We start from the raw sequence: 12317 nt of genomic DNA on the forward strand, positions 1-12317 counted from the left end.
ATGGAAGTAGGGGCTCAGCGGGAGCAGCCAGTTGGCCTATCCGGCCACATGTCACTGTCCCCCGGCCAGACTTGGCGGCAAGTCCCGGGGAGGAACAAGCCCATGGAAGTAGGAGCTCCGACTTCCAAAGCGATGACGTCAGCGGGAGCAGCCGCTCGGCCGTATCCGGCGGCATGTCACTGTTCCCCGGCCAGACTTGGCGGCAAGTCCCGGGGACGAACAAGCCCATGGAAGTAGGGGCTCAGCGGGAGCAGCCAGTTGGCCTATCCGGCCACATGTCACTGTCCCCCGGCCAGACTTGGCGGCAAGTCCCGGGGAGGAACAAGCCCATGGAAGTAGGAGCTCCTACTTCCAAAGCGATGACGTCAGCGGGAGCAGCCGCTCGGCCGTATCCGGCGGCATGTCACTGTTCCCCGGCCAGACTTGGCGGCAAGTCCCGGGGGACGAACAAGCCCATGGAAGTAGGGGCTCAGCGGGAGCAGCCAGTTGGCCTATCCGGCCACATGTCACTGTCCCCCGGCCAGACTTGGCGGCAAGTCCCGGGGAGGAACAAGCCCATGGAAGTAGGAGCTCCTACTTCCAAAGCGATGACGTCAGCGGGAGCAGCCGCTCGGCCGAATCCGGCGGCATGTCACTGTTCCCCGGCCAGACTTGGCGGCAAGTCCCGGGGGACGAACAAGCCCATGGAAGTAGGGGCTCAGCGGGAGCAGCCAGTTGGCCTATCCGGCCACATGTCACTGTCCCCCGGCCAGACTTGGCGGCAAGTCCCGGGGAGGAACAAGCCCATGGAAGTAGGAGCTCCTACTTCCAAAGCGATGACGTCAGCGGGAGAAGCCGCTCGGCCTATCCGGCCACATGTCACTGTCCCCCGGCCACACTTGGCTATAGGTCCCGGGGAGGAATAATGCCCATGGAAGTAGGAGCTCCTACTTCCAAAGGGGCAAGTCAGCGGGAGCAGCCACTTGGCCTATCCGGCCAAGTTTCACTGTTCCCCGGCCACACTTGGCTGTAGGTCCCGGAGAGGAATAATGCCCATGGAAGTAAGAGCTCCTACCTCCAAAGGGGCAAGTCAGCGGGAGAAGCCACTTGGCCTATCCGGCCACATGTCACTGTCCCCCGGCCAAGCTTGGCTGTAGGTCCCGGGGAGGAATAATGCCCATGGAAGTAGGAGCTCCTACTTCCAAAGGGGCAAGTCAGCGGAAGAAGCCACTAGTTCTATCCGGCCAAGAGTCACTGTTCCCCGGCCTTACTTGGCAGTAGGTCCCGGGGAGGAATAATGCCCATGGAAGTAGGAGCTCCTTCTTCCAAAGGGGCAAGTCAGCGGGAGAAGCCACTTGGCCTATCCGGCCAAGAGTCACTGTTCCCCGGCCACTCTTGGCAGTAGGTCCCGGGGAGGAATAATGCCCATGGAAGTAGGAGCTCCTACTTCCAAAGGGGCAAGTCAGCGGGAGAAGCCACTAGTTCTATCCGGCCAAGAGTCACTGTTCCCCGGCTACACTTGGCAGTAGGTCCCGGGGAGGAATAATGCCCATGGAAGTAGGAGCTACTACCTAAAAAGGGTGAAGACACTTGGCTCTAAGTCCCCGAGAGGTATACTGCCCATGGGAGTAAGAGCTCCTACTTCCAAAGGGGCAAGTCAGCGGGAGAAGCCACTTGGCCTACCCGGCCAAGAGTCACTGTTCCCCGGCCACACTTGGCAGTAGGTCCCGGGGAGGAATAATGCCCATGGAAGTAGGAGCTCCTACTTCCAAAGGGGAAAGTCAGCGGGAGAAGCCACTTGGCCTACCCGGCCAAGAGTCACTGTTCCCCGGCCACACTTGGCAGTAGGTCCCGGGGAGGAATAATGCCCATGGAAGTAGGAGCTCCTACTTCCAAAGGGGCAAGTCAGCGGGAGAAGCCACTTGGCCTATCCGGCCACATGTCACTGTCCCCCGGCCACACTTGGCTGTAGGTCCCGGGGAGGAATAATGCCCATGGAAGTAGGAGCTCCTACTTCCAAAGGGGCAAGTCAGCGGAAGAAGCCACTAGTTCTATCCGGCCAAGAGTCACTGTTCCCCGGCCTTACTTGGCAGTAGGTCCCGGGGAGGAATAATGCCCATGGAAGTAGGAGCTCCTACTTCCAAAGGGGCAAGTCAGCGGGAGAAGCCACTTGGCCTATCCGGCCAAGAGTCACTGTTCCCCGGCCACACTTGGCAATAGGTCCCGGGGAGGAATAATGCCCATGGAAGTAGGAGCTCCTACTTCCAAAGGGGCAAGTCAGCGGGAGAAGCCACTAGTTCTATCCGGCCAAGAGTCACTGTTCCCCGGCTACACTTGGCAGTAGGTCCCGGGGAGGAATAATGCCCATGGAAGTAGGAGCTACTACCTCCAAAGGGTGAAGACACTTGGCTCTAAGTCCCCGAGAGGTATACTGCCCATGGGAGTAAGAGCTCCTACTTCCAAAGGGGCAAGTCAGCGGGAGAAGCCACTTGGCCTACCCGGCCAAGAGTCACTGTTCCCCGGCCACACTTGGCAGTAGGTCCCGGGGAGGAATAATGCCCATGGAAGTAGGAGCTCCTACTTCCAAAGGGGCAAGTCAGCGGGAGAAGCCGCTTGGCCTACCCGGCCAAGAGTCACTGTTCCCCGGCCACACTTGGCAGTAGGTCCCGGGGAGGAATAATGCCCATGGAAGTAGGAGCTCCTACTTCCAAAGGGGCAAGTCAGCGGGAGAAGCCACTTGGCCTATCCGGCCAAGAGTCACTGTTCCCCGGCCACACTTGGCAATAGGTCCCGGGGAGGAATAATGCCCATGGAAGTAGGAGCTCCTACTTCCAAAGGGGCAAGTCAGCGGGAGAAGCCACTAGTTCTATCCGGCCAAGAGTCACTGTTCCCCGGCCACACTTGGCAGTAGGTCCCGGGGAGGAATAATGCCCATGGAAGTAGGAGCTACCACCTCCAAAGGGTGAAGACACTTGGCTCTAAGTCCCCGAGAGGTATACTGCCCATGGGAGTAAGAGCTCCTACTTCCAAAGGGGCAAGTCAGCGGGAGAAGCCACTTGGCCTATCCGGCCAAGAGTCACTGTTCCCCGGCCACACTTGGCAGTAGGTCCCGGAGAGGAATAGTGCCCATGGAAGTAGGAGCTCCTACTTCCAAAGGGGCAAGTCAGCGGGAGAAGCCACTTGGCCTACACGGCCAAGAGTCACTGTTCCCCGGCCACACTTGGCAGTAGGTCCCGGGGAGGAATAATGCCCATGGAAGTAGGAGCTACTACCTCCAAAGGGGCAAGTCAGCGGGAGAAGCCACTTGGCCTATCCGGCCAAGAGTCACTGTTCCCCGGCCACTCTTGGCAGTAGGTCCCGGGGAGGAATAATGCCCATGGAAGTAGGAGCTCCTACCTCCAAAGGGGCAAGTCAGCGGGAGAAGCCACTTGGCCTACCCGGCCAAGAGTCACTGTTCCCCGGCCACACTTGGCAGTAGGTCCCGGGGAGGAATAATGCCCATGGAAGTAAGAGCTCCTACTTCCAAAGGGGCAGGTCAGCGGGAGAAGCCACTTGGCCTATCCGGCCACATGTCACTGTCCCCCGGCCAAGCTTGGCTGTAGGTCCCGGGGAGGAATAATGCCCATGGAAGTAGGAGCTCCTACTTCCAAAGGGGCAAGTCAGCGGGAGAAGCCACTTGGCCTATCCGGCCAAGAGTCACTGTTCCCCGGCCACACTTGGCAGTAGGTCCCGGGGAGGAATAATGCCCATGGAAGTAAGAGCTCCTACTTCCAAAGGGGCAGGTCAGCGGGAGAAGCCACTTGGCCTATCCGGCCACATGTCACTGTCCCCCGGCCAAGCTTGGCTGTAGGTCCCGGGGAGGAATAATGCCCATGGAAGTAGGAGCTCCTACTTCCAAAGGGGCAAGTCAGCGGAAGAAGCCACTAGTTCTATCCGGCCAAGAGTCACTGTTCCCCGGCCACACTTGGCAGTAGGTCCCGGGGAGGAATAATGCCCATGGAAGTAGGAGCTCCTACTTCCAAAGGGGCAAGTCAGCGGGAGAAGCCACTTGGCCTATCCGGCCAAGAGTCACTGTTCCCCGGCCACACTTGGCAGTAGGTCCCGGGGAGGAATAATGCCCATGGAAGTAGGAGCTCCTACTTCCAAAGGGGCAAGTCAGCGGGAGAAGCCACTTGGCCTACCCGGCCAAGAGTCACTGTTCCCCGGCCACACTTGGCAGTAGGTCCCGGGGAGGAATAATGCCCATGGAAGTAGGAGCTCCTACCTCCAAAGGGGCAAGTCAGCGGGAGAAGCCACTTGGCCTATCCGGCCAAGAGTCACTGTTCCCCGGCCACACTTGGCAGTAGGTCCCGGGGAGGAATAATGCCCATGGAAGTAAGAGCTCCTACTTCCAAAGGGGCAAGTCAGCGGGAGAAGCCACTTGGCCTATCCGGCCACATGTCACTGTCCCCCGGCCAAGCTTGGCTGTAGGTCCCGGGGAGGAATAATGCCCATGGAAGTAGGAGCTCCTACTTCCAAAGGGGCAAGTCAGCGGAAGAAGCCACTAGTTCTATCCGGCCAAGAGTCACTGTTCCCCGGCCACACTTGGCAGTAGGTCCCGGGGAGGAATAATGCCCATGGAAGTAGGAGCTCCTACTTCCAAAGGGGCAAGTCAGCGGGAGAAGCCACTTGGCCTATCCGGCCAAGAGTCACTGTTCCCCGGCCACACTTGGCAGTAGGTCCCGGGGAGGAATAATGCCCATGGAAGTAGGAGCTCCTACTTCCAAAGGGGCAAGTCAGCGGGAGAAGCCACTAGTTCTATCCGGCCAAGAGTCACTGTTCCCCGGCAACACTTGGCAGTAGGTCCCGGGGAGGAATAATGCCCATGGAAGTAGGAGCTACTACCTCCAAAGGGTGAAGACACTTGGCTCTAAGTCCCCGAGAGGTATACTGCCCATGGGAGTAAGAGCTCCTACTTCCAAAGGGGCAAGTCAGCGGGAGAAGCCACTTGGCCTATCCGGCCAAGAGTCACTGTTCCCCGGCCACACTTGGCAGTAGGTCCCGGGGAGGAATAATGCCCATGGAAGTAGGAGCTCCTACTTCCAAAGGGGCAAGTCAGCGGGAGAAGCCACTTGGGCTATCCGGCCACATGTCACTGTCCCCCGGCCACACTTGGCAGTAGGTCCCGGGGAGGAATAATGCCCATGGAAGTAAGAGCTCCTACTTCCAAAGGGGCAAGTCAGCGGGAGAAGCCACTTGGCCTAACCGGCCACATGTCACTGTCCCCCGGCCACACTTGGCAGTAGGTCCCGGGGAGGAATAATGCCCATGGAAGTAAGAGCTCCTACTTCCAAAGGGGCAAGTCAGCGGGAGCAGCCACTTGGCCTATCCGGCCAAGAGTCACTGTTCCCCGGCCACACTTGGTAGTAGGTCCCGGGGAGGAATAATGCCCATGGAAGTAGGAGCTCCTACTTCCAAAGGGGCAAGTCAGCGGGAGCAGCCACTTGGCCTATCCGTCCAAGAGTCACTGTTCCCCGGCCACACTTGGCTGTAGGTCCCGGGGAGGAATAATGCCCATGGAAGTAAGAGCTCCTACTTCCAAAGGGGCAAGTCAGCGGGAGAAGCCACTTGGCCTATCCGGCCACATGTCACTGTCCCCCGGCCACACTTGGCAGTAGGTCCCGGGGAGGAATAATGCCCATGGAAGTAGGAGCTACTACCTCCAAAGAGTGAAGACACTTGGCTGTAAGTCCCCGAGAGGTATAGTGCCCATGGAAGTAAGAGCTCCTACTTCCAAAGGGGCAAGTCAGCGGGAGAAGCCACTTGGCCTATCCGGCCAAGAGTCACTGTTCCCCGGCCACACTTGGCAGTAGGTCCCGGGGAGGAATAATGCCCATGGAAGTAGGAGCTCCTACTTCCAAAGGGGCAAGTCAGCGGGAGAAGCCACTTGGCCTATCCGGCCACATGTCACTGTCCCCCGGCCACTCTTGGCAGTAGGTCCCGGGGAGGAATAATGCCCATGGAAGTAGGAGCTCCTACTTCCAAAGGGGCAAGTCAGCGGGAGAAGCCACTTGGCCTATCCGGCCACATGTCACTGTCCCCCGGCCACTCTTGGCAGTAGGTCCCGGGGAGGAATAATGCCCATGGAAGTAGGAGCTCCTACTTCCAAAGGGGCAAGTCAGCGGGAGAAGCCACTTGGCCTACCCAGGCAAGAGTCACTGTTCCCCGGCCACACTTGGCAGTAGGTCCCGGGGAGGAATAATGCCCATGGAAGTAGGAGCTCCTACTTCCAAAGGGTCAAGTCAGCGGGAGAAGCCACTTGGCCTATCCGGCCAAGAGTCACTGTTCCCCGGTCACACTTGGCAGTAGGTCCCGGGGAGGAATAATGCCCATGGAAGTAGGAGCTCCTACTTCCAAAGGGGCAAGTCAGCGGGAGAAGTGACTTGGCCTATCCGAACAAGAGTCACTGTTCCCCGGCCACACTTGGCAGGAGGTCCCGGGGAGGAATAATGCCCATGGAAGTAGGAGCTACTACCTCCAAAGGGTGAAGACACTTGGCTCTAAGTCCCCGAGAGGTATAGTGCCCATGGAAGTAGGAGCTCCTACTTCCAAAGGGGCAAGTCAGCGGGAGAAGCAACTTGGCCTATCCGGCCAAGAGTCACTGTTCCCCGGCCACACTTGGCAGGAGGTCCCGGGGAGGAATAATGCCCATGGAAGTAGGAGCTCCTACTTCCAAAGGGTCAAGTCAGCGGGAGAAGCCACTTGGCCTATCCGGCCAAGAGTCACTGTTCCCCGGCCACACTTGGCAGTAGGTCCCGGGGAGGAATAATGCCCATGGAAGTAGGAGCTCCTACTTCCAAAGGGGAAAGTAAGCGGGAGAAGCAACTTGGCCTATCCGGCCAAGAGTCACTGTTCCCCGGCCACACTTGGCAGTAGGTCCCGGGGAGGAATAATGCCCATGGAAGTAGGAGCTCCTACTTCCAAAGGGGCAAGTCAGCGGGAGAAGCCACTTGGCCTATCCGGCCAAGAGTCACTGTTCCCCGGCCACACTTGGCAGGAGGTCCCGGGGAGGAATAATGCCCATGGAAGTAGGAGCTCCTACTTCCAAAGGGGCAAGTCAGCGGGAGAAGCCACTTGGGCTATCCGGCCACATGTCACTGTCCCCCGGCAACACTTGGCAGTAGGTCCCGGGGAGGAATAATGCCCATGGAAGTAAGAGCTCCTACTTCCAAAGGGGCAAGTCAGCGGGAGAAGCCACTTGGCCTATCCGGCCACATGTCACTGTCCCCCGGCCACACTTGGCAGTAGGTCCCGGGGAGGAATAATGCCCATGGAAGTAAGAGCTCCTACTTCCAAAGGGGCAAGTCAGCGGGAGCAGCCACTTGGCCTATCCGGCCAAGAGTCACTGTTCCCCGGCCACACTTGGCAGTAGGTCCCGGGGAGGAATAATGCCCATGGAAGTAGGAGCTCCTACTTCCAAAGGGGCAAGTCAGCGGGAGCAGCCACTTGGCCTATCCGTCCAAGAGTCACTGTTCCCCGGCCACACTTGGCTGTAGGTCCCGGGGAGGAATAATGCCCATGGAAGTAAGAGCTCCTACTTCCAAAGGGGCAAGTCAGCGGGAGAAGCCACTTGGCCTATCCGGCCACATGTCACTGTCCCCCGGCCACACTTGGCAGTAGGTCCCGGGGAGGAATAATGCCCATGGAAGTAGGAGCTACTACCTCCAAAGGGTGAAGACACTTGGCTCTAAGTCCTCGAGAGGTATACTGCCCATGGAAGTAAGAGCTCCTACTTCCATAGGGGCAAGTCAGCGGGAGAAGCCACTTGGCCTATCCGGCCACATGTCACTGTCCCCCGGCCAAGCTTGGCTGTAGGTCCCGGGGAGGAATAATGCCCATGGAAGTAGGAGCTCCTACTTCCAAAGGGGCAAGTCAGCGGAAGAAGCCACTAGTTCTATCCGGCCAAGAGTCACTGTTCCCCGGCCACACTTGGCAGTAGGTCCCGGGGAGGAATAATGCCCATGGAAGTAGGAGCTCCTACTTCCAAAGGGGCAAGTCAGCGGGAGAAGCCACTTGGCCTACCCAGGCAAGAGTCACTGTTCCCCGGCCACACTTGGCAGTAGGTCCCGGGGAGGAATAATGCCCATGGAAGTAGGAGCTCCTACTTCCAAAGGGGCAAGTCAGCGGGAGAAGCCACTTGGCCTATCCGGCCAAGAGTCACTGTTCCCCGGCCACACTTGGCAGTAGGTCCCGGGGAGGAATAATGACCATGGAAGTAAGAGCTCCTACTTCCAAAGGGGCAAGTCAGCGGGAGAAGCCACTTGGCCTATCCGGCCAAGAGTCACTGTTCCCCGGCCACACTTGGCAGTAGGTCCCGGGGAGGAATAATGCCCATGGAAGTAAGAGCTCCTACTTCCATAGGGGCAAGTCAGCGGGAGAAGCCACTTGGCCTATCCGGCCAAGAGTCACTGTTCCCCGGCCACACTTGGCAGTAGGTCCCGGGGAGGAATAATGCCCATGGAAGTAGGAGCTCACTTGGCTCTAAGTCTTCGAGAGGTATAATGCCCATGGAAGTAAGAGCTCCTACTTCCAAAGGGGCAAGTCAGCGGGAGAAGCCACTTCGCCTACCCGGCCAAGTGTCACTGTCCCCCGGCCAGACTTGGCGGCAAGTCCCGGGGAGGAATAATGCCCATGGAAGTAGGAGCTCCTACTTCCGAAGGGGCAAGTCAGCGGGAGAAGCCACTTCGCCTACCCGGCCAAGTGTCACTGTCCCCCGGCCAGACTTGGCGGCAAGTCCCGGGGAGGAATAATGCCCATGGAAGTAGGAGCTCACTTGGCTCTAAGTCTTCGAGAGGTATAATGCCCATGGAAGTAAGAGCTCCTACTTCCAAAGGGGCAAGTCAGCGGGAGAAGCCACTTCGCCTACCCGGCCAAGTGTCACTGTCCCCCGGCCAGACTTGGCGGCAAGTCCCGGGGAGGAATAATGCCCATGGAAGTAGGAGCTCCTACTTCCAAAGGGGCAAGTCAGCGGGAGCAGCCACTTGGCCTATCCGGCCAAGAGTCACTGTTCCCCGGCCACACTTGGCAGTAGGTCCCGGGGAGGAATAATGCCCATGGAAGTAGGAGCTCCTACTTCCAAAGGGGCAAGTCAGCGGGAGCAGCCACTTGGCCTATCCGTCCAAGAGTCACTGTTCCCCGGCCACACTTGGCTGTAGGTCCCGGGGAGGAATAATGCCCATGGAAGTAAGAGCTCCTACTTCCAAAGGGGCAAGTCAGCGGGAGAAGCCACTTGGCCTATCCGGCCACATGTCACTGTCCCCCGGCCACACTTGGCAGTAGGTCCCGGGGAGGAATAATGCCCATGGAAGTAGGAGCTACTACCTCCAAAGAGTGAAGACACTTGGCTCTAAGTCCACGAGAGGTATAGTGCCCATGGAAGTAAGAGCTCCTACTTCCAAAGGGTCAAGTCAGCGGGAGAAGCCACTTGGCCTATCCGGCCAAGAGTCACTGTTCCCCGGCCACACTTGGCAGTAGGTCCCGGAGAGGAATAATGCCCATGGAAGTAGGAGCTCCTACTTCCAAAGGGGCAAGTCAGCGGGAGAAGCCACTTGGCATATACGGCCAAGAGTCACTGTTCCCCGGCCACACTTGGCAGTAGGTCCCGGGGAGGAATAATGCCCATGGAAGTAGGAGCTCCTACTTCCAAAGGGGCAAGTCAGCGGGAGAAGCCACTTGGCCTATCCGGCCACATGTCACTGTCCCCCGGCCACTCTTGGCAGTAGGTCCCGGGGAGGAATAATGCCCATGGAAGTAGGAGCTCCTACTTCCAAAGGGGCAAGTCAGCGGGAGAAGCCACTTGGCCTACCCAGGCAAGAGTCACTGTTCCCCGGCCACACTTGGCAGTAGGTCCCGGGGAGGAATAATGCCCATGGAAGTAGGAGCTCCTACTTCCAAAGGGTCAAGTCAGCGGGAGAAGCCACTTGGCCTATCCGGCCAAGAGTCACTGTTCCCCGGCCACACTTGGCAGTAGGTCCCGGGGAGGAATAATGCCCATGGAAGTAGGAGCTCCTACTTCCAAAGGGGCAAGTCAGCGGGAGAAGCCACTTGGCCTATCCGAACAAGAGTCACTGTTCCCCGGCCACACTTGGCAGGAGGTCCCGGGGAGGAATAATGCCCATGGAAGTAGGAGCTACTACCTCCAAAGGGTGAAGACACTTGGCTCTAAGTCCCCGAGAGGTATAGTGCCCATGGAAGTAGGAGCTCCTACTTCCAAAGGGGCAAGTCAGCGGGAGAAGCAACTTGGCCTATCCGGCCAAGAGTCACTGTTCCCCGGCCACACTTGGCAGGAGGTCCCGGGGAGGAATAATGCCCATGGAAGTAGGAGCTCCTACTTCCAAAGGGTCAAGTCAGCGGGAGAAGCCACTTGGCCTATCCGGCCAAGAGTCACTGTTCCCCGGCCACACTTGGCAGTAGGTCCCGGGGAGGAATAATGCCCATGGAAGTAGGAGCTCCTACTTCCAAAGGGGAAAGTAAGCGGGAGAAGCCACTTGGCCTATCCGGCCAAGAGTCACTGTTCCCCGGCCACACTTGGCAGTAGGTCCCGGGGAGGAATAATGCCCATGGAAGTAGGAGCTCCTACTTCCAAAGGGGAAAGTAAGCGGGAGAAGCAACTTGGCCTATCCGGCCAAGAGTCACTGTTCCCCGGCCACACTTGGCAGTAGGTCCCGGGGAGGAATAATGCCCATGGAAGTAGGAGCTCCTACTTCCAAAGGGGCAAGTCAGCGGGAGAAGCCACTTGGCCTATCCGGCCAAGAGTCACTGTTCCCCGGCCACACTTGGCAGGAGGTCCCGGGGAGGAATAATGCCCATGGAAGTAGGAGCTCCTACTTCCAAAGGGGCAAGTCAGCGGGAGAAGCCACTTGGGCTATCCGGCCACATGTCACTGTCCCCCGGCAACACTTGGCAGTAGGTCCCGGGGAGGAATAATGCCCATGGAAGTAAGAGCTCCTACTTCCAAAGGGGCAAGTCAGCGGGAGAAGCCACTTGGCCTATCCGGCCACATGTCACTGTCCCCCGGCCACACTTGGCAGTAGGTCCCGGGGAGGAATAATGCCCATGGAAGTAAGAGCTCCTACTTCCAAAGGGGCAAGTCAGCGGGAGCAGCCACTTGGCCTATCCGGCCAAGAGTCACTGTTCCCCGGCCACACTTGGCAGTAGGTCCCGGGGAGGAATAATGCCCATGGAAGTAGGAGCTCCTACTTCCAAAGGGGCAAGTCAGCGGGAGCAGCCACTTGGCCTATCCGTCCAAGAGTCACTGTTCCCCGGCCACACTTGGCTGTAGGTCCCGGGGAGGAATAATGCCCATGGAAGTAAGAGCTCCTACTTCCAAAGGGGCAAGTCAGCGGGAGAAGCCACTTGGCCTATCCGGCCACATGTCACTGTCCCCCGGCCACACTTGGCAGTAGGTCCCGGGGAGGAATAATGCCCATGGAAGTAGGAGCTACTACCTCCAAAGGGTGAAGACACTTGGCTCTAAGTCCTCGAGAGGTATACTGCCCATGGAAGTAAGAGCTCCTACTTCCATAGGGGCAAGTCAGCGGGAGAAGCCACTTGGCCTATCCGGCCACATGTCACTGTCCCCCGGCCAAGCTTGGCTGTAGGTCCCGGGGAGGAATAATGCCCATGGAAGTAGGAGCTCCTACTTCCAAAGGGGCAAGTCAGCGGAAGAAGCCACTAGTTCTATCCGGCCAAGAGTCACTGTTCCCCGGCCACACTTGGCAGTAGGTCCCGGGGAGGAATAATGCCCATGGAAGTAGGAGCTCCTACTTCCAAAGGGGCAAGTCAGCGGGAGAAGCCACTTGGCCTACCCAGGCAAGAGTCACTGTTCCCCGGCCACACTTGGCAGTAGGTCCCGGGGAGGAATAATGCCCATGGAAGTAGGAGCTCCTACTTCCAAAGGGGCAAGTCAGCGGGAGAAGCCACTTGGCCTATCCGGCCAAGAGTCACTGTTCCCCGGCCACACTTGGCAGTAGGTCCCGGGGAGGAATAATGACCATGGAAGTAAGAGCTCCTACTTCCAAAGGGGCAAGTCAGCGGGAGAAGCCACTTGGCCTATCCGGCCAAGAGTCACTGTTCCCCGGCCACACTTGGCAGTAGGTCCCGGGGAGGAATAATGCCCATGGAAGTAAGAGCTCCTACTTCCATAGGGGCAAGTCAGCGGGAGAAGCCACTTGGCCTATCCGGCCAAGAGTCACTCTTCCCCGGCTACACTTGGCAGTAGGTCCCGGGGAGGAATAATGACCATGGAAGTAAGAGCTCCTACTTCCAAAGGGGCAAGTCAGCGGGAGAAGCCACTTGGC

This window comes from Engystomops pustulosus, unplaced genomic scaffold, assembly GCF_040894005.1.
Source record: "Engystomops pustulosus unplaced genomic scaffold, aEngPut4.maternal MAT_SCAFFOLD_367, whole genome shotgun sequence".
Taxonomy (NCBI): Eukaryota; Metazoa; Chordata; class Amphibia; order Anura; family Leptodactylidae; genus Engystomops; species Engystomops pustulosus.